Below are 18,963 nucleotides of genomic sequence, written 5' to 3'. Positions count from 1 at the left end.
ATTTGCAAATGTGTATTTTGCTGGAAGTATTTTAAATTGTATTTTGCTAGAGGTATTTTAAATTGTATTTTTGCCGGGGGGAGGCTTCTCTCTAGTGTCTATAAGCTGAAAGACCCTGTAACTTTTACCATCTAAATTACAGAGACAACTTTTACTTTTTTTCGTTCTTTTTATTAAAAGTTTTGCTTTTTAAGACCTGTTTGATTTTTTCCCCTTGTTGAGGCTCAAGGGAATTGAGTCTGTACTTACCAGGAAATTGGTGGGAAACAGGGAGAAAGAAGGGAGGGAGGAAAGGGGGAATTCCTTTGTTTAGATTCACAGAGCTTGAATCTGTCTATCTCTCCAGGATAGCCCAGGGAGGGACTGCCTGGCAGAGGGAGAGAAGGGAGGAAAAAAAACCCCTGATTTCTCTGTATTGTGATTCAAGGAGTTTTAATCATGGTGATCTCCTAGTGTACCCAGGGCGGGAAAGAGCTGGGAGGAAGAAAGGAGAAGGAGGGGAAATGGTTTATTCCCCTTTGTTGTAAGACTCAAGGAATTTGGGTCTTGGGGTCCCCAGGGAAGGTTTTTGGGGGGACCAGAGTGTGCCAGGCACTGGAATTCCTGGATGGTGGCAGCACTACAAGTTCTAAGCTGGTAACTGAGCTTAGAGGAATTCATGCTGGTACCTCATTTTTTGGACTCTAAGGTTCAGATTGGGGAATTATACCATGAGAAGCAAGTTACAGATTTTCAGATGGTACCGCATAAGGCATGCCTTGTACAAAAATGATGACAATAGGGAGTGAATACAGGAGTGCATTCCATCCTAGTATGTTTACACTACAGGGACTATACCGGCATAGCTATGAGACCATACAGTTATGCCAGCATAACCCTGTCACGTAGCCACAGCCTATCCCAGGGGTCTCAAACTCAAATGACCAGAAGGACCACATGAGGACTAGTACATTGGCCTGAGGGCTGCTTTACTGATACCTTCCCCAGCCCCCCACCTCCTTCAGCCCTGCCCCAGCTCCACCCCTTCCATGAGGCCCTGCCCCTACCCTGCCTCTTCCCACCCCTTCCCTGCCCCCATTCCAATCCTTTCCCAGAAATCCCCACCCCAACTCCGCCCCCTCCCTACCCCCAGGGGGTGCAAGAGAAGTGTGGGGTGTGGCAGGGACTGAGGACAGGGAGTTCAGGTGTGGCAGGGTGTCAGGGTGCAGGAGGGGTGCAGCAGGAGGGGTGCAGCAGGGGGCTCAGGGAAGGGAGTTGGGGTGTGGGGTGCAGGAGGGGTGAGGAGTGTGGCAAGGGGTCAGGGCAGGGGATTGGGGTGCAGGAGGGGTGCAGCAGGGGGCTCAGGGAAGTGGGTTGGGGTGTGGGGTGCAGGAGGGGTGAGGGGATTGGGGTGCAGGAGGCTCAGGGAAGTGGGTTGGGGTGTGGGTGCAGGAGGGGTGAGGAGTGTGGCAGGGGTTCAGGGCAGGGGATTGGGGTGCAGGAGGGGTGCGGCAGGGGGCTCAGGGAAGTGGGTTGGGGTGTGGGTGCAGGAGGGGTGAGGGGTGTGGCAGGGGTTCAGGGCAGGGGATTGGGGTGCAGGAGGGGTGCGGCAGGGGGCTCAGGGAAGTGGGTTGGGGTGTGGCAAGGGGTCAAGGTAGGGGACTGGGGTGCAGGAGGGGTGTGGCGGGGGCTCAGGGAAGTGGGTTGGGGTGTGGGTGAAGGAGGGGTGAGGGGTGTGGCAGGGGTTCAGGGCAGGGGATTGGGGTGCAGGAGGGGTGCGGCAGGGGGCTCAGGGAAGTGGGTTGGGGTGTGGCAAGGGGTCAAGGTAGGGGACTGGGGTGCAGGAGGAGTGTGGCGGGGGCTCAGGGAAGTGGGTTGGGGTGTGGGTGAAGGAGGGGTGAGGGGTGTGGCAGGGGTTCAGGGCAGGGGATTGGGGTGCAGGAGGGGTGTGGCAGGAGGCTCAGGGAAGTGGGTTGGGGTGTGGCAAGGGGTCAAGGTAGGGGACTGGGGTGCAGGAGGGGTGTGGCGGGGGCTCAGGGAAGTGGGTTGGGGTGTGGGTGAAGGAGGGGTGAGGGGTGTGGCAGGGGTTCAGGGCAGGGGATTGGGGTGCAGGAGGGGTGCGGCAGGGGGCTCAGGGAAGTGGGTTGGGGTGTGGCAAGGGGTCAAGGTAGGGGACTGGGGTGCAGGAGGGGTGTGGCGGGGGCTCAGGGAAGTGGGTTGGGGTGTGGGTGAAGGAGGGGTGAGGGGTGTGGCAGGGGTTCAGGGCAGGGGATTGGGGTGCAGGAGGGGTGCGGCGGGGGCTCAGGGAAGTGGGTTGGGGTGTGGCAAGGGGTCAAGGTAGGGGACTGGGGTGCAGGAGGGGTGTGGCGGGGGCTCAGGGAAGTGGGTTGGGGTGTGGATGCAGGAGGGGTGTGGCAGGGGTTCAGGGCAGGGGAATGGGGTGCAGCCGGGGCTCAGGGCAGGGGGTCCGACTGCAGGAGAGGTTCGGGGGGTGGGCTCTGGCCCCACACACACCGGGGGCAGGGCAGGCGCCCTGCCTGCGCTGCCCTCGCACCACTCCTGGAAGGGGACAGAACGTGGGGAAGGAGAGGTGCAGGGGTGTGTGTGTTGCTATTGCTTCAGGCACCGCCCCCAGCATATCCCATTGGCCGGGAACGGGGAACCGCGGCCAATGGGAGCTGCTGGGGGGTGGTGCCTGAAGCAACGTCAACACCCCCCCCCGCGCCTCTCTTCCCCCACGTTCTGTCCGCTTCCCGGACCGCAGCAAGGGCGGGCGGGCAGGGAGCCTACCCTGCCCCCGGTGCACACCAGGTTGGAGCCACTCTAGGTAAACGCAGGGGTGCAAGAGGCCTCGGGCCGCAGAAAATAACCTGGCGAGCCACATGCGGCCCGTGGGCCGCATGTTTGAGACCCCTGGCCGACACCCACAAAAGGGGCTTTTCTGTCAGTATAGGAGCACCACCTCCCTGAGCAAGAGTAGCTAGGTCACCATTGTTCCATTGAGGTAGCTGCATCTACACTAGGGTTTAGGTTGTCATAGCTACAGAGCTCAAAGGTGGTGGATTTTTGACACCTCAGTGATGCAATTATGTCAACCTCAATTTTAAGTGTAGTCCAGGCCTTAGATCCAAAGCAGGGAGCCTTAAACAAGGCAAGTCAGAAGTATATGCAAACCTCATTTTTTGGTGGAATGTAATACATGAACAAAGAGATCATGTGCATGGTTTTAAATAACATTCTAAGAGGATGAGTGTGAGGCTCCATCATTGTACAAATTAGCCCATGATAACGTTGCTTTTGCTTGTATGCTCAGATTATAAAGCTTCCATGATTTTATCTCTGCACCAACCAGTAAGGCAGCCATCCACCTTTAACTACTTCAGAAAAAACAAGTCTCCAGGAGGCATTCACACCCTTCTTATTATATAAATACTGCACTTGGCTGAGACTTTGCTCCAGGGAAATTCGTTCAGAATGGAGTGGTTCAGAAAAGAGGATATGAGCTTGCAGAACTATAAAAACACAATCACCAACATTTGCTTCCATATGTATTCAAACAGCAGCTGCAGATTTGTCATGGCACAAAAATATGCTACATATACCAGTCAACAATGGTAGCAAATTCCAATGTTTTCTGACATATTATAGTGATTGAAAACAAAAAGTTGTTTTAAATGGCTGAGACAAGACATAAAAATTGGAGCTCTCACTGACACATTCAGATCACAGAGGGATTATTACAAAGCCAGATTGTTCTTCCAAACCACCATTTCCTTACAAACAACGCATTTGCAAATATGACAATCTTGTGCCTCAGCTTTAATGCTAAGAAAGTGTCTATTTCCGATTTCTTCTTCCTCTACTTTAGATTGATTTTTTAACAAAGCAGATTGTCTTGGGTATAATTTTACTAACTTTTCATCTGGTTATTTTAGTGTTACTGTCATTTTAGCTTGTTCTTATGTGCTTATGTCATTTCATTCTCAACCTAACAGCCCCGAGGTTAGAGTTCCATTGTGCATACCTTAATATGTTTGGATTTCTTGTAAATATAACCTTAGACCTACATTTCCTCAATGCTTGTATTTGGAATATTTTTTATCCTAATATACTCAACATTAATAACTGTCAAATTTCTGTCTGGCCCCTTGGATTTTTAAAATTATTACTGATTTCATACATGAATAAGAAACCCAAAGAGACTGTTTCTAATTATCTGTAGGTATGAAAACATGTTCACTTGTAGTAGGGTCATATTCAGTGGTAGGCTAAGCTGCTTTCTGTCCACTGCAGCAGTGCAAAGCAGTTGGAGGACACTGGCCAGTTAAGCTGGGTTTACTGCTATTTTACATTGCCAGATCAGTTTCAAGAGTCTATGCTATTCCATTACTGAGCTTAGTCCGGACAAAAAGATTTGGCACAGGGCAAAAGATCCCACTTTAAAAATTAATTTTAATGCATAAATCAGTTAATGGATTTACTTGTAAGTTCTCAGGATGTTCATTCCAAGCCTAAAGAGAAAGGGCTGTAGTTTTGAGGAGGCGATGCTGTGTTCTTTCTCCATAACCGTGAGATTGAATCTCTGCTTCAAGAGGGAGCTTCTCAAGCCACAAAGAGGAACCACTGCAACTCCTAGAGCAGGAGGGGCCACAGTATGAGCTAGAGACAGAACTAGGTGGAGCTGTTCCCCGGACACAGCCACAAGGCAGTGCCCCAGCTGTGACAGGTTCCCTCACCTGCAATTTTCCAGATCACCCTTACTGCCTTTTTAAAAAGGCTAGTAAGTTCTGTACACAACTCCAGTTCTCTGGAATAGTGAGTGACTGTGTGATACCAACAGATCCCAGGTGGTGGGATCGAACTTGGAACCTCTGGAGCTAAATGCATGAACCTCTACTGCATGAGCTAAAAGCTATGTGCTTCTTAGCTAAGGCTGTAGCATACTCATGAATCTTTAAGTGGTCTTAGTGCCACTAGAGGGGACAGAGCACCACACCCAGCACGTGTAGGGATTACAATTGCACAGCTCCTTCCACCAACACACGGCAGCAATCTCACTCACTCAAAGGCAATAGCCGTGAATCTTCCTAGGGCCCTTGCCCACTCTCTCACCAAAAGGGGTGGACTCACTCCTTGCCTTGTCTTGTGGTGTTTTGTATCTACCCTCCCTTATTTCTTTTCCTTTTCCTTCCTCACTGTTTTCATTCCTTGTTTTTGTTTTTCTCCCCATCTTGGTACTTTTCTGCACTCAGGCCTGGTGGGAACACCAAGCCTGGTTTCAAGACAACATTATCTCCTTGTTTCCCACTTCTGCACTCATGACTTGGGACAAAAGAGCATAAACTTTGACTATTGTATTCCCAAAAAATGCTGCAATTCAACCAGCCAAGAACTATTCACAGAAACAAGTAGAGCTGAGTGGAGAACAGAATTCCATTTCAGGATTCTGATTGGGAATGAAACCTGGAAACTTGGAAATTCTCCAAGAAAGAAGATTCTGGAAAAAAAAAATTGGAGTCAAAACATTTTATTGTCAAGTTTCGTAAGAGTTAATATTTTCAGTTCGTTTTTTTAATGTTGTCATTCTGAAAGGAAAAAATAGAAACATTTTGTTTCAAAATCTCAATTTCTTGTTTCAATAGGGTTGAACATTCTCATCCCCCCTCCTTTTCCCCTCCAAAACATGATTTCAGCAAAATTGACATGACTTCACAAAGTGTTTCAATGTCAGCAGAGCTGCAGTCTGACAGAAAATGCCTGTTAATGTTTTTCCAACCAGCCTGTGACAGACCCAAACCAGTGGGGTGCAGGAGTCTGGTAGAGGGCAAATATACTGGTCACTGGATGAGTAACTTTCTGTTCCCTGAGTGACCAGAGCAGGGGCTGCACTAGAGTAATCAGGAACCTGCTAGAACCAATTAAGGCAGACAGGCTGATTAGAACAACTGCAGCCAGTCAAGGCAGGCTAATCAGGGCACCTGGGTTTAAAAAGGAGCTCACTCCAGTCAGGTGGGGGGGAGCCAGAGGAGAGGAAGTGCGTGTGAGGAGCTGGGAGCAAGAGGCACAAGGAGCTGAGAGTGAGAGGGTGTGCTGCTGGAGGACTAAGGAGTACAAGCGTTATCAGACACCAGGAGGAAGGTCCTGTGGTGAGGCTAAAGAAGGTGTTTGGAGGAGGCCATGGGGAAGTAGCCCAGGGAGTTGTAGCTGTCTTGCAGCTGTTACAGGTGGCACTATAGACAGCTGCAATCCACAGGGCCCCGGGCTGGAACCCGGAGTGGAGAGCGGGCTCGGGTTCCCCCCAAACCTCCCAACTCCTGATCAGACACAGGAGGAGCTGACCCAGACTGTGGGGGAGATCACTGAGGTGAGCAAATCTGCCAATAAGTGCAGGACCCACCAAGGTAGAGGAGGAACTTTGTCACAACTGGTACCAGGGGTGGGATTTGGTGTGCACAGCGCAGCGGAAGAAGGAGGGTGATTTGAAAAGAAAAAAAAAAAGGAGAGGGTTTATTTTTTTTTCAACACTATGGATGACTTAGTGCGGGCATTGATACAAGCTACAGCGGCCCAGCAGGAGGCTACCTGTGTCCAGGCAGCCACCCAACAGGAGGCAGTGCGGCTGCAGCAAGAGACTAATCGCCTGCTGATGCACCAGGCTTCTCAAGACCGAGCTATGTTGTGGGAACTGGTAAACCAGGTAAAAACCCTTACAGAGCTGAACCGCGGCCATGATGGGACGCAGATCATACGGGCCAGTCATTGGCTGCAGAAAATGACATGGGAGGATGATGTAGAGGCATACCTTCTGGCCTTTGAGAGGACAGCCCTACGGGAGGCCTGGCCTCGAGATCAGTGGTCTGGCATCCTTGTCCCATTCCTGTGTGGGAAGGCCCAGAAGGCCTACTATGATCTGCCTGAAGAGGTTGCTGCAGACTACCCCTAGCTGAAAGCAGAGTTCCTGGCCAGATCTGGGGTAACAACTGCAGTGCAGGCCCAGGGGTATCACGAGTGGAGGTACCAGGAAAACAAAACCCCGTGGTCCCAATTGTATGACCTCATCCATCTCGCATGAAAATGGTTGCGAACGGAATCCCAGAGTCCAGAAGAGATACTAGAGGTTCTGGTCATCGACCTATACATGAGGGGGCTACTGCCAGACCTTCGTGCTTGGGTAAGCCAGAACGAACCCTCCACCTATGATGAGGTTGTCGCAATGGTAGAGAGACGAAGGACAGTGAGGAAGCTGACCCAACCAGTTAAGGAAGAGACACCCCGGGTTAAACTAGCAGCACCAAGCCCTAGAGCTTGTGACTGGGCAACCAGGAGATCACAGGTGGAAAAAGAGAGGGGCTGAAGGCCCATCTGTCATAACTGTCCTACTCAGATCTGAACCTTAGAGTTCAGAACATGAGAAGTTAGCATGAAACCTCCAAACTTAATTACCAGCTTGGATCTGATATCGATGCCACCAGCCAGAAGATTCCAGTATCTGGCTCACTCTGGTCTCCCCAAAACCTTCCCTGGGGGACCCCAAGACTCAGATTCCTTGAGTCTCACAACAAAGAGGAATGAACCATTTCCCTTCCCCCTCCTCCCCTCCAGGTGTTCCCTCCCTGGGTTCCTGGAGAGATATACAGATTCAAGCTCCGTGAATCTAAACAAACGGATTCCACCTTCTTTACCTCCTCCCAGATTTCCCCACCCTGGTACTCTGGGAGATTCCCTGCTTCAAGTCCTTGAAACACAAGTACCAAGAGATCTAATCTCTCTCCCCCCTCACCCAGAGGGTATGCAAAGTCAGGCTTAGTAAATCTAACACAAAGAGATTTTCCCTTTCCCCCTGTCTTCTTCCTCCCACCAATTCCCTGGTGAGCTGCAGACTCAATTCCCTTGAGCACCCACTAAAAAAAAATCCAACAGGTCTTAAAAAGAAAGCTTTATATAAAAAGAAAGAAAAAAGACATAAAATGGTCTGTGTATCAAGGTGACAATATACAGGGTCAATTGCTTAACAGAAAAAATGAATAAACAGCCTTATCCAAACAGAATACAATTTAACACATTCCAGCAACTACACACATGTAAATACAAAAAAAAACAATATAAACCTATTGTCTTACTATCCTTGTACTTACAACTTGGAAACAGAAGTTTAAAAAGCCTGGAGATTCCTGTGGTCACTCTCAGAGCCCAGAAAGAGAACAGACCAAGAACAAAGGACTCACACCCAAAACTTCCCTCCGCCCAGATTTGAAAAAGTCTTGTTTCCTGATTGGTCCTCTGGTCAGGTGCTGTTTGTTACCCCTTTCCAGGTGAAAGAGACATTAACCCTTAGCTATCTGTTTATGACACGCCCCCCAAATCGCAGACAGTGGGGAATCTCACTGGCGGCGATTTCTTCCTAGAACTCTAAAATAAACAGAGTAATACAACACATGCACCTTTACATATACCACTAAGTATATAACTAACAGACTTTTACATTTTAAGAACACTTTTTAACTACTGGATTCTGGGAAACTTTCACGAGAGAGTGCATCAGCTACTTTGTTAGAAGCTCCTGAAATGTGTTGAATCTCAAAATCAAAATCTTGGGGAGCTAAACTCCAACGAAGAAGTTTCTTGTTGTTCCCCTTGGCAGTATGAAGCCACTTTAGCGCAGCATGGTCAGTTTGTAGCTGGAACCGTCGTCCCCAAACATATGGGCTTAGCTTTTCCAGGGCGTACACAATGGCATAGCATTCCTTTTCACTGACTGACCAGTGACTTTCCCTCTCAGACAGTTTCTTGCTGAGAAACATGACAGGATGGAAGTTGTGATCCATTGCTTCCTGCATGAGAACTGCTCCTATACCACACTCAGATGCATCTGTGGTTACTAGGAATAGCTTGTCAAAGTCCAGGGCCCTGAGCACAGGGTCAGACACGAGCGTCGCCTTAAGTTGGGTAAAGGCCTTTTGACACTCATCAGTCCACTTAACTGCATTCGGCTAGGTCTTTTTGGTCAGGTCGGTCAGTGGGGCAGCGATTTGGCTGTAGTGTGGTACAAATCGCCTGTAGTACCCGGCCAAGCCTAAGAAGGATTGAACCTGTTTCTTTGACTTTGGGACAGGCCACTTTTGGATAGCATCCACCTTGGCCTGTAGGGGGTTTATGGTTCCTCGACCCACCTGGTGTCCCAGGTAAATCACTCTGTTTTGGCCTATTTGACACTTTTTGGCCTTAACAGTTAGTCCGGCCTGCCTCATGCGCTCAAAGACCTTTTCCAGGTGTTCTAGGTGTTCGGGCCAGGAGTCAGAAAAAATGGCCACATCATCGAGGTAGGCAACTGCATATTCGCCCAGTCCTGCTAGTAGACCATCTACTAGCCTCTGGAAGGTGGCGGGTGCATTTCGCAGCCCGAAAGGAAGGACATTAAATTCATACACCCCCGCATGGGTGACGAATGCCGACCTTTCCTTGGCAGGTTCGTCTAGCGGTACTTACCAGTACACCTTGGTTAAGTCTATTGTAGAGATGAACTGGGCACATCCCAACTTCTCCAATAGCTCATCGGTGCGTGGCATTGGATAGTTGTCCGGACGAGTTACTGCATTTAGCTTACGGTAGTCCATGCAAAAGCATATTTCCCCATCTGGTTTGGGTACCAGAACCACTGGAGATGCTCATGCACTGGTAGTTGAGCGTATTATACCCATCTGTAGCATGTTCTGGATCTCCCATTCTATAGCAGCTTGGGCATGAGGAGACACCCGGTAGGGTGGTGTTCTAATGGGGTGAGCATTACCTGTGTCAATGGAGTGGTATGCCCTTTCAGTCCATCCTGGGGTGGCTGAGAACAAGGGGGCGAAGCTAGTGCACAGTTCCTTGATTTGTTGCCGCTGCAGACGTTCCAGGGTTGTGGAGAGGTTCACCTCTTCCACGCCACCGTCTTTTTTCCCTTCGTAGTAGACACCTTCAGGCCACTCAGCATCATCTCTCTGGACTGTAAACTGACAAACCTGTAAGTTTCTGGAATAGAAAGGCTTGAGAGAATTAACATGGTACACTCTGGGTTTTAGAGAGGAATTGGAAAATGCTATGAGGTAGTTAACAGCTCCCAGGCGCTCTTGGACCGTGAATGGCCCTTCCCATGATGCTTCCATCTTATGGGCCTGTTGCGCCTTCAAGACCATAACCTGGTCTCCTACCTTGAAGGAACGTTATCTGGTATGTTTGTCATACCAGGCCTTTTGCTCTTCCTGAGCATTTTTTAGGTTTTCTTTAGCAAGGGCTAAAGAGTGTCGGAGGGTGTTTTGTAGGTTGCTTACAAAGTCCAGAATGTTAGTTCCTGGAGAAGGCATAAACCCCTCCCATTGCGGTTTCACCAACTGTAATGGCCCCTTAACCTCATGGCCATACACAAGTTCAAATGGTGAAAACCTTAAACTGGGAGGTGGTACAGCCCTGTAGGCAAAAAGCAACTGCTGCAACACTAGGTCCCAATTATTGGAGTGTTCGTTGACGAATTTATGTATCATGGCCCCCAAAGTTCCATTAAACCTTTCAACCAGGCCATTGGTTTGATGGTGGTACGGGGTGGCAACCAAGTGGTTCACCCCATGAGTTTCCCACAGTTCTTTCATGGTCCCTGCCAGGAAATTAGATCCTGAATCTGTAAGGATGTCGGAGGGCTAACCTACCCTGGCAAAAATGTCTGTTAGTGCCTGGCACACAGCTTTAGCCCTGGTGTTGCCTAGAGCTACTGCTTCCAGCCATCGGGTAGCAAAGTCCACGAAAGTCAGTATGTACTGCTTCCCTCTGGGTGTCTTTTTTGGGAAGGGACCCAGAATATCCACAGCTACTCGCTGAAATGGGACAGGCAGTTCAGCTGTAGGCAAGTCTACAGCTTGTGACATGAAGGGGTAAATTGTCACTTGGGTCTTTGGGTTGATGAATTTGGGGTCGACGAAGGATTGGTGGATAGCTCACACTTGTGCCCCCATGTCTCTCCACGCAGTAACCTTCTTTCCGCCCACTCTCAAAGTTTCCCTTCGCTCCAAGGGTATTTGAGAGGCATCTGGGCCTGGGGTTCTTTGGTGTGATGGTGGTGTAATGAACTGCACTCGGTTGGGGTTCTTTGGGCAGCTGGCCTTTATGTGTCCCAGTTCATTACACTTAAAGCATCTTCCAGCTGACTGGTCACTGGGTCGAGGTGGGTTACTGGAGACTGGTGAGGTGGAAGAATAGGGCGTCTGTGGCTTTCCTGGGTTGTAGGTGGGGTCTTTGGCTGCCCTCGGTTGTAGGGCTTATTGTCAGTGTTCCCCCTGGGGTATTCGCTCCCCTTGACAGTAGCTTTTTTGCTTTCTGCCACTTCCATCCATTTGGCTCCAATCTCCCCCACCTCGGTGAGATTTTTGAGTTTTCCATCTTGGATGTACCGTGTTATGTCCTCAGGAACACCATCCAAGAACTGCTCCATTTGTATGAGGAGGTGCAGTTCGTCTAAGGATTTAACTGATATCCAGGCCTCATAATTTTTCCCAGTGTAGTAGGCGTGTCTGGGAAACGACACATCTGGTTTCCACCTTTGGGTTCTGAAACGCCGATGGGCATGATCTGGGGTTATCCCCATTCTGAATCTGGCCTTGGTTTGAAACAGTTTATAATCGTTCATTCTGTCCTTTGGCATTTCAGCCGCCACCTCTGCTAAGGGTCCACTGAGCTGTGACCTCAGCTCTACCATTTACTGGTCTTCAGGGATGCTGTACCCAAGACAGGCTCTTTCAAAATTTTCTAAGAAGGCCTCAGTGTCATCACCCGCCTTGTAGGTGGGAAATTTCTTGTGATGTGGAACAATCATTGGCGAAGGGTTATTATGATTGGCTGTGTTCTGTTGCTTAGCCTTTTCTAATTCCAGGGCCTGCCGGTGAGCTTCCCTGTGGAGTTCCAGCTGTTTTTGGTGGTCTGCATCTTTGGCTGCTTGCTCTCTTTTGTAGGCTGCCTCTCTTTCTCTTTCTCTCAGCTCCATCTCTTTTTGTTTTATTTCTAGTTCCTGTATTTTTTTTTCCATATCTCGCTTGTGCTCTGCGTCTTTGATTTGTCCCTTGGCCTCCATTTTTGCCTTAGAAGTCATGGTTCCTGTTTTCTTGTGTTGGGGTGCCCTCTGGTGTTTATTGTTGGAACTGCTGGCTCTCTGTTGCCTCCTGGGGTCTGCCTAGTAACAGTGCCTTTTTTTTTCTTCCTCTAGCTAATCTTTTAAATGTAAAGTAAACCAGAAAAACCACTTTATTTGCATGTGTATTGTACTGGGTACTTGACTCTCAATGGGACTGCTATAGTTTAACAAAAGACCCTTAATAGTTCCTTGCCTAATATGCAAGCCAAACTGCAACCAGAGAACAGAAAAAAAAATTCTCTCTGGCTCTGTTAAAAACTCTCTGCATAAAAGCCCTAGCAGAGAAAAAGAAAATAATATACCTACTGGCTTCTGGATCTTATCTTTCCCACCACTGCCACTCATGTCATAACTGTCCTACTCAGATCTGAACCTTAGAGTTCAGAACATGAGAAGCTAGCATGAAACCTCCAAACTTAATTACCAGCTTGGATCTGATATCGATGCCACCAGCCAGAAGATTCCAGTATCTGGCTCACTCTGGTCTCCCCAAAACCTTCCCTGGGGGACCCCAAGACTCAGATTCCTTGAGTCTCACAACAAAGGGGAATAAACCATTTCCCTTCCCCCTCCTCCCCTCCAGGTGTTCCCTCCCTGGGTTCCTGGAGAGATACACAGATTCAAGCTCCGTGAATCTAAACAAATGGATTCCACCCTCTTTACCTCCTCCCAGATTTCCCCGCCCTGGGTACTCTGGGAGATTCCCTGCTTCAAGTCCTTGAAACACAAGTACCGAGAGATCTAATCTCTCTCCCCCCTCACCCAGAGGGTATGCAAAGTCAGGCTTAGTAAATCTAACACAAAGAGATTTTCCCTTTCCCCCTGTCTTCTTCCTCCCACCAATTCCCTGGTGAGCTGCAGACTCAATCCCCACTAAAAAAAAAACCAACAGGTCTTAAAAAGAAAGCTTTATATAAAAAGAAAGAAAAAGGACATAAAATGGTCTGTGTATCAAGGTGACAATATACAGGGTCAATTGCTTAACAGAAAAAATGAATAAACAGCCTTATCCAAACAGAATACAATTTAACACATTCCAGCAACTACACACATGTAAATACAAAAAAACCCAATATAAACCTATTGTCTTACTATCCTTGTACTTACAACTTGGAAACAGAAGATTAGAAAGCCTGGAGATTCCTGTGGTCACTCTCAGAGCCCAGAAAGAGAACAGACCAAGAACAAAGGACTCACACCCAAAACTTCCCTCCGCCCAGATTTGAAAAAGTCTTGTTTCCTGATTGGTCCTCTGGTCAGGTGTTGTTTGTTACCCCTTTCCAGGTGAAAGAGACATTAACCCTTAGCTAACTGTTTATGACACCATCAGAAGCCACAAAGAGTCGGAGCACTGAGGGAGAAGAGGATCATGATGTTAGACTGCCCAAACCAAGAGATGGGGGAATGCCTAAGGCCCCATGCAGATGTTATGCCTGTGGGAAGTGGGGACATATAGCTGCACAGTGTCCCAATGCTGAGGAGCTTATGCTGTGTAACCTGGGGAACTGGGCAGACCTATGCTCCATAATCCACCCTGTGGGGGTCTCACTAACCCCACCTATGTATACCAGACCAGTAAACCAAAATGGGGTAGAGACCATAGCACTGGTTGATTCAGGGAGTGCTATCACTCTTGTCTCGGGGAAGCTCATGAAGTGTAGTCAGCTGCTGCGGGCTAAGCGTACAGGGATAACATGCGTCCATGGGACAGTTGGTTATTACCCCACCATCCCAGTAAAAATCGAGATTCAGGGGAACGCTACTGAGGTAGCAGCAGGTGTAGTCCCTAAACTCCCATACCAGGTGCTCATAGGGAGGGACTTCCCAGGGTTTGGAGACTTACTCCCAGTAGGAGGATTGGAGGAAGAGGGGAACCTTGAAGTTAGTGAGGCATTCACAGTAGATTGTCAACCCCCAGTCTTCTCTGAAATATTCCCAGATTTATTTTCCATTCCCAGACAGGGTAGAAAGTCAAAAAGGGAAAGGAGGGCAGCTAAGGCCTTGGGAAGCCGAATACTGACTCAAATCCAGAGGATCGCTCTCGTAGGTAGGCAGACCCAAGCAGCTGAAAAGGAGGCCACCCAGAATGGAGAAGCACCCGAGTCTGACCCCCACCCTAACACTTCTGAACCAGTAGAGGCAACAGAGACTGGGCCCCTAGATCTTGGGCAGATTAGCCCCAGGAGAGGGATTTTTGGACAGGACCAGGCTGAAGACCCAAGGTACGACAACATTAGGAAAGAGGTGACTGAAATAGATGGGGTCCCTGTGGAAGGGAAAACTCCGGGACCAGGACCCTACTTCATAATGAAGAAGAATCTCTTATACCGGGTTGCACCCCAGTACAAGGGCAGAAGGTTCAGCAGATCCTATTACCTCAAAAACACCAGAATGCTGTATTAAGTCTTCCTCATAGTAATCTTTCTGGGGGGCATTTGTGGGTAGAGATGACCCTGGCACAAGTCCTACGACAGTTCTTCTGGCCCGGAGTACATGAAGAAGTGCGGATGTACTGTTCGTCCTGCCCAGAGTGTCAGCTGCACAGTCCCCATCACCACCTGAGGGCACCTTTAGTAACCCTTCCCATCATAGAGGTCCCCTTTGAGCGAATAGCCATGGACCTAGTGGGACCCCTGGATAAGACAGCTCAGGGCCACCAATATATACTGGTTGTTTTGGACTATGCTACTCACTACCCAAAACCGGTCCCCTCGGAACACAGCCTCTAAAACAATAGCCAAAGAGCTGGTGGGGACCTTTGCCTGAGTTGGGCTATCAAAGGAGATATTAACAGACCAAGGAACCCCATTTATGTCAAAACTAATGAAGGACCTCTGTACACTGCTCCATGTACATACCCTGAGAACTTCAGTCTACCATCTGCAGACTGATGGATTGGTAGAAAGGTTTAACCGAACCCTCAAGACTATGATAAGGAAGGTGGTAAGTCGGGACAGGAAGGATTGGAACACTCTACTGCCCTGCCTTATGTTTGCTACCCGGGAGGTACCTCAGGCCTCAACTGGATTTTCCCCCTTCAAGTTATTATACGGGCGTAACCCCTGTGGCATACTAGACATCACCAAAGAGATCTGGGAAAAGGAGCCCAATGAGGGGAGAAATATAATAGAACATGTAATACAGATGCGAGACCGGATATCCCATGTCACCCCTATTGTACGGGAACATTTGGAAAAGGCACAGGAGGCCCAGAGAACCTATTACAATCGCCAGGCAAAAGTCCGACAGTTCCAACCAGGGGATTGGGTGATGGTGTTGGTACCCACGGCAGAAAGCAAGCTTCTGGCTCAATGGCAGGGGCCCTATGAGGTGGTTGAACCTGTGGGGGAAGTAACCTACAAGGTGCGGCAGCCAGGACGCCGAAAACAAGAACAGATTTATCACATCAACCTTCTGAAACCTTGGCATGCACAAGAGGCATGCATAACTGTCCAAAAAGACCTAACCCAGGAAAACAAGCCTTCCAAACAGGTGAGAGTGTCTCCCGATTTAACACCAGACCAGAAGAATGAAGTGTCTGAGATGATCTTCCAGAACCAAGATGAGTTCTCGACAAAACCGGGTTGAACAACCGAGGCATATCACCACATTGTCACAAACCCTGGGGCCAGAATAACAATGAGGCCCTATCGGGTGCCAGCAACCAAAAGGGAGGAAATAAAAGCAGAAGTAAAAAAAATGCTGGAGTTGGGGATCATCGAAGAATCTCACAGTCAGTGGTCCAGCCCAATCGTGCTGGTTCCCAAACCTGATGGCACCACAAGGTTTTGCAATGTCTTCCGGCGACTAAATGAAGTATCCCAGTTTGACGCGTACCTCATACCTCGCATAGATGAGCTAGTGGACCGTCTGGGTAATGCCCGGTACTTGATTACTCTAGACTTGACAAAGGGGTACTGGCAGATTCTCCTTGCGGAAGATGCAAAGGAAAAGACTGCATTCTCTACACCAGAGGGTCTTTTTCAATATACTGTTCTCCCTTTTGGACTACATTGGGCCCTAGCTACTTTCCAGCACCTCATGGACAAGCTATTACGCCCGCATAACAGTTATGCTGCTGCCTACTTGGATGATGTGGTCATTCATACCCCAGACTGGGAAACTCACCTAGAGAAGGTGGAGGCAGTCCTTGATACCTTCAGGTGAGCTGGCCTTACAGCAAACCCTGCCAAGTGCGCTGTAGGGTTTACGGAGGCCAAATATCTTGGCTACATTGTGGGAAAAGGTCTGGTAAAACCCCAAGTGAACAAGTTGGAGGCCATCCAAAATTGGTCCCGATCACGTTGCAAGAAACAAGTCCGGGCATTCCTAGGTGTAGTGGGGTATTACTGACAATTTATCCCCCACTTTGTCACAAGGGCAAGCCCCCTGACAGACCTAGTAAAAGCCCGTGGACCTGATCTGGGAGGATGGTCTGACGCAGCAGAGGAAGCATTCACAGACCTAAGGACTGCCCTCTGCAGTAACCCCATACTGATAGCCCCTGATTTCACCAAGGAACTTATCCTGCAGACAGATGCATCGGAAGTAGGGTTGGGGGCCGTTCTATCAGAGATGGTCGGGGAGGAGGAACACCCAATTCTCTACCGCAGTAGGAAACTCCTTCCGAGGGAACAAAAATATGCAGTGGTGGAGAGAGAGTGCCTCACCATAAAATGGGCCATGGAAGCATTGCGCTACTACTTGCTCCGGCGCAGATTTGTCCTCATGACCGACCATGCCCCTCTTCAATGGATGCAATGAAACAAGGAGAAGAACACAAGGGTGACCAGGTGGTTCTTATCCCTCCAACCTTTCCAGTTCCGTGTGCAACACAGAGCAGGGAGCCGTCACGGCAATGCTGATGGCTTGTCACATGTGTACTGTCTGGCATCCCAAGCTGCCCAACCCCTTGGTGTTGAGCGGGTGGAGGGATATATGACAGACCCAAACCAGTGGGGTACAGGAGTCTGGTAGAGGGCAAATATACTGGTCACTGGATGAGTAGTTTTTTGTTCCCTGAGTGACCAGAGCAGGGGCTGCCCTAGAGTAATCAGGAACCTGCTAGAACCAATTAAGGCAGACAGGCTGATTAGAACACCTGAATCCAATCAAGGCAGGCTAATCAGGGCACCTGGGTTTAAAAAGGAGCTCACTCCAGTCAGGTGGCGGGAGCCAGAGGAGAGGAAGTGCTTGTGAGGAGCTGGGAGCAAGAGGCGCAAGGAGCTGAGAGTGAGAGGGTGTGCTGCTGGAGGACTAAGGAGTACAAGCGTTATCAGACACCAGGAGGAAGGTCCTGTGGTGAGGCTAAAGAAGGTGTTTGGAGGAGGCCATGGGGAAGTAGCCCAGGGAGTTGCAGCTGTCATGCAGCTGTTACAAGAGGCACTATAGGCAGCTGCAATCCACAGGGCCCTGGGCTGGAACCCGGAGTAGAGGGCAGGCCCGGGTTCCCCCCCAAACCTCCCAACTCCTGATCAGACACAGGAGGAGTAGACCCAGACTGTGGGGAAGATAACTGAGGTGAGCAAATCTGCCAATAAGCGCAGGACCCACCAAGGTAGAGGAGGAACTTTGTCACACAGCCCTAGAAATGAATTGGTAAATAACTAAGACTTAAAAAATAAAAAAAAATCATGTTCTGTTTTGGATCAATTGTGAACAGGAAAAAAAACCACAGAATTAATCTGACAAACTGTTCATTATGAACCCTTCACCCAGCCATATGGAGGGGAAATTATAAGGATCCTTATAATTATATATTCTTATATTGTGACTGGCAGGAGAGAGGAAAGAAGTGCACACACTGGGCCCAAATGCACACTTATTCCCTGGTAGGCTATTGTTAGGGAGTGGTGTAGGATGGAATAATAGCAAGGAAGCAAAGTTCAACAGCTGTGTTGGGGGGTAGAAGAATTAGCACCAGGAGAATTGGAGAGATGCTTAGTGGCAGCAGCTATTGTTCCCTCCATGGCAATGCCTGCAGGAATCCTATTTTGGAAGGCTGTAAAGAGGAAGTTTCTGTTATTGCCATGGAGTTTCCTAGAATGAGTCTGCAAATAAAATTGATACTCATTTTCATTCTTATACTTTAAGACATCAAATAATGGACAAATGCCCACAGACAATACATAATGTTGGGAAGCAGAACACAACATGTGCACTGTAAAGGCTTCTTTATCCTCATATACTCAGATAAGTGCAGACCCCTGACATGATGGTTTGGATGTGTATACCATCTTTCATCTGAGGATCTGACAGTACATTACAAATATTATTGCATTAATAACAGTCCTGTGAATAAGGATTGGTGAGGATCGTTTGGAGTACTGTGTCCAGTTCTGGGCACCACCACTTTGGGACAGATATGGGCAAACTGGGGAGAGAGTCCAGAGGAGAGCAATAAAAGTGATCAACTATTTAGAAAACCTGGCCAATAAGGAAAGAATTAAAAAAAACTGGGCATGTTTAGTCTTGCAAAGACTGAGGGGGGACCAGATAAGTCTTCAAATATATTAGGGCTGTGAGGGGGCAGTGATCAATGGTTCTTCCCATCTACTGAAGGTAGAACAAATAGTAATGGGCTCAATCTGCAACAAGGGAGATTTAGGTTAGTTATTAGGAGAAACTTTCTAACTATCTGGGTAGTTTGAGATCTGGAATAGGCTTTCAAGGGAGGTTGTGGAACAGGTTAGACACAGGGCCGGCTCCAGGCCCCAGCGCGCTGCACATGTGCTTGGGGCGGCATGCCGTGAGGGGGCGCTCTGCCGGTTGCCGGGAGGCCGGCAGGCGGCTCTGGTGGACCTCCCGCAGGCGTCCCTGCAGAGGGT

The sequence above is a fragment of the Gopherus flavomarginatus genome, chromosome 3, assembly GCF_025201925.1.
Source record: "Gopherus flavomarginatus isolate rGopFla2 chromosome 3, rGopFla2.mat.asm, whole genome shotgun sequence".
Taxonomy (NCBI): Eukaryota; Metazoa; Chordata; order Testudines; family Testudinidae; genus Gopherus; species Gopherus flavomarginatus.
The sequence above is the reverse complement of the archived record's forward strand: the minus strand, read 5'-3'. Positions refer to the sequence as shown.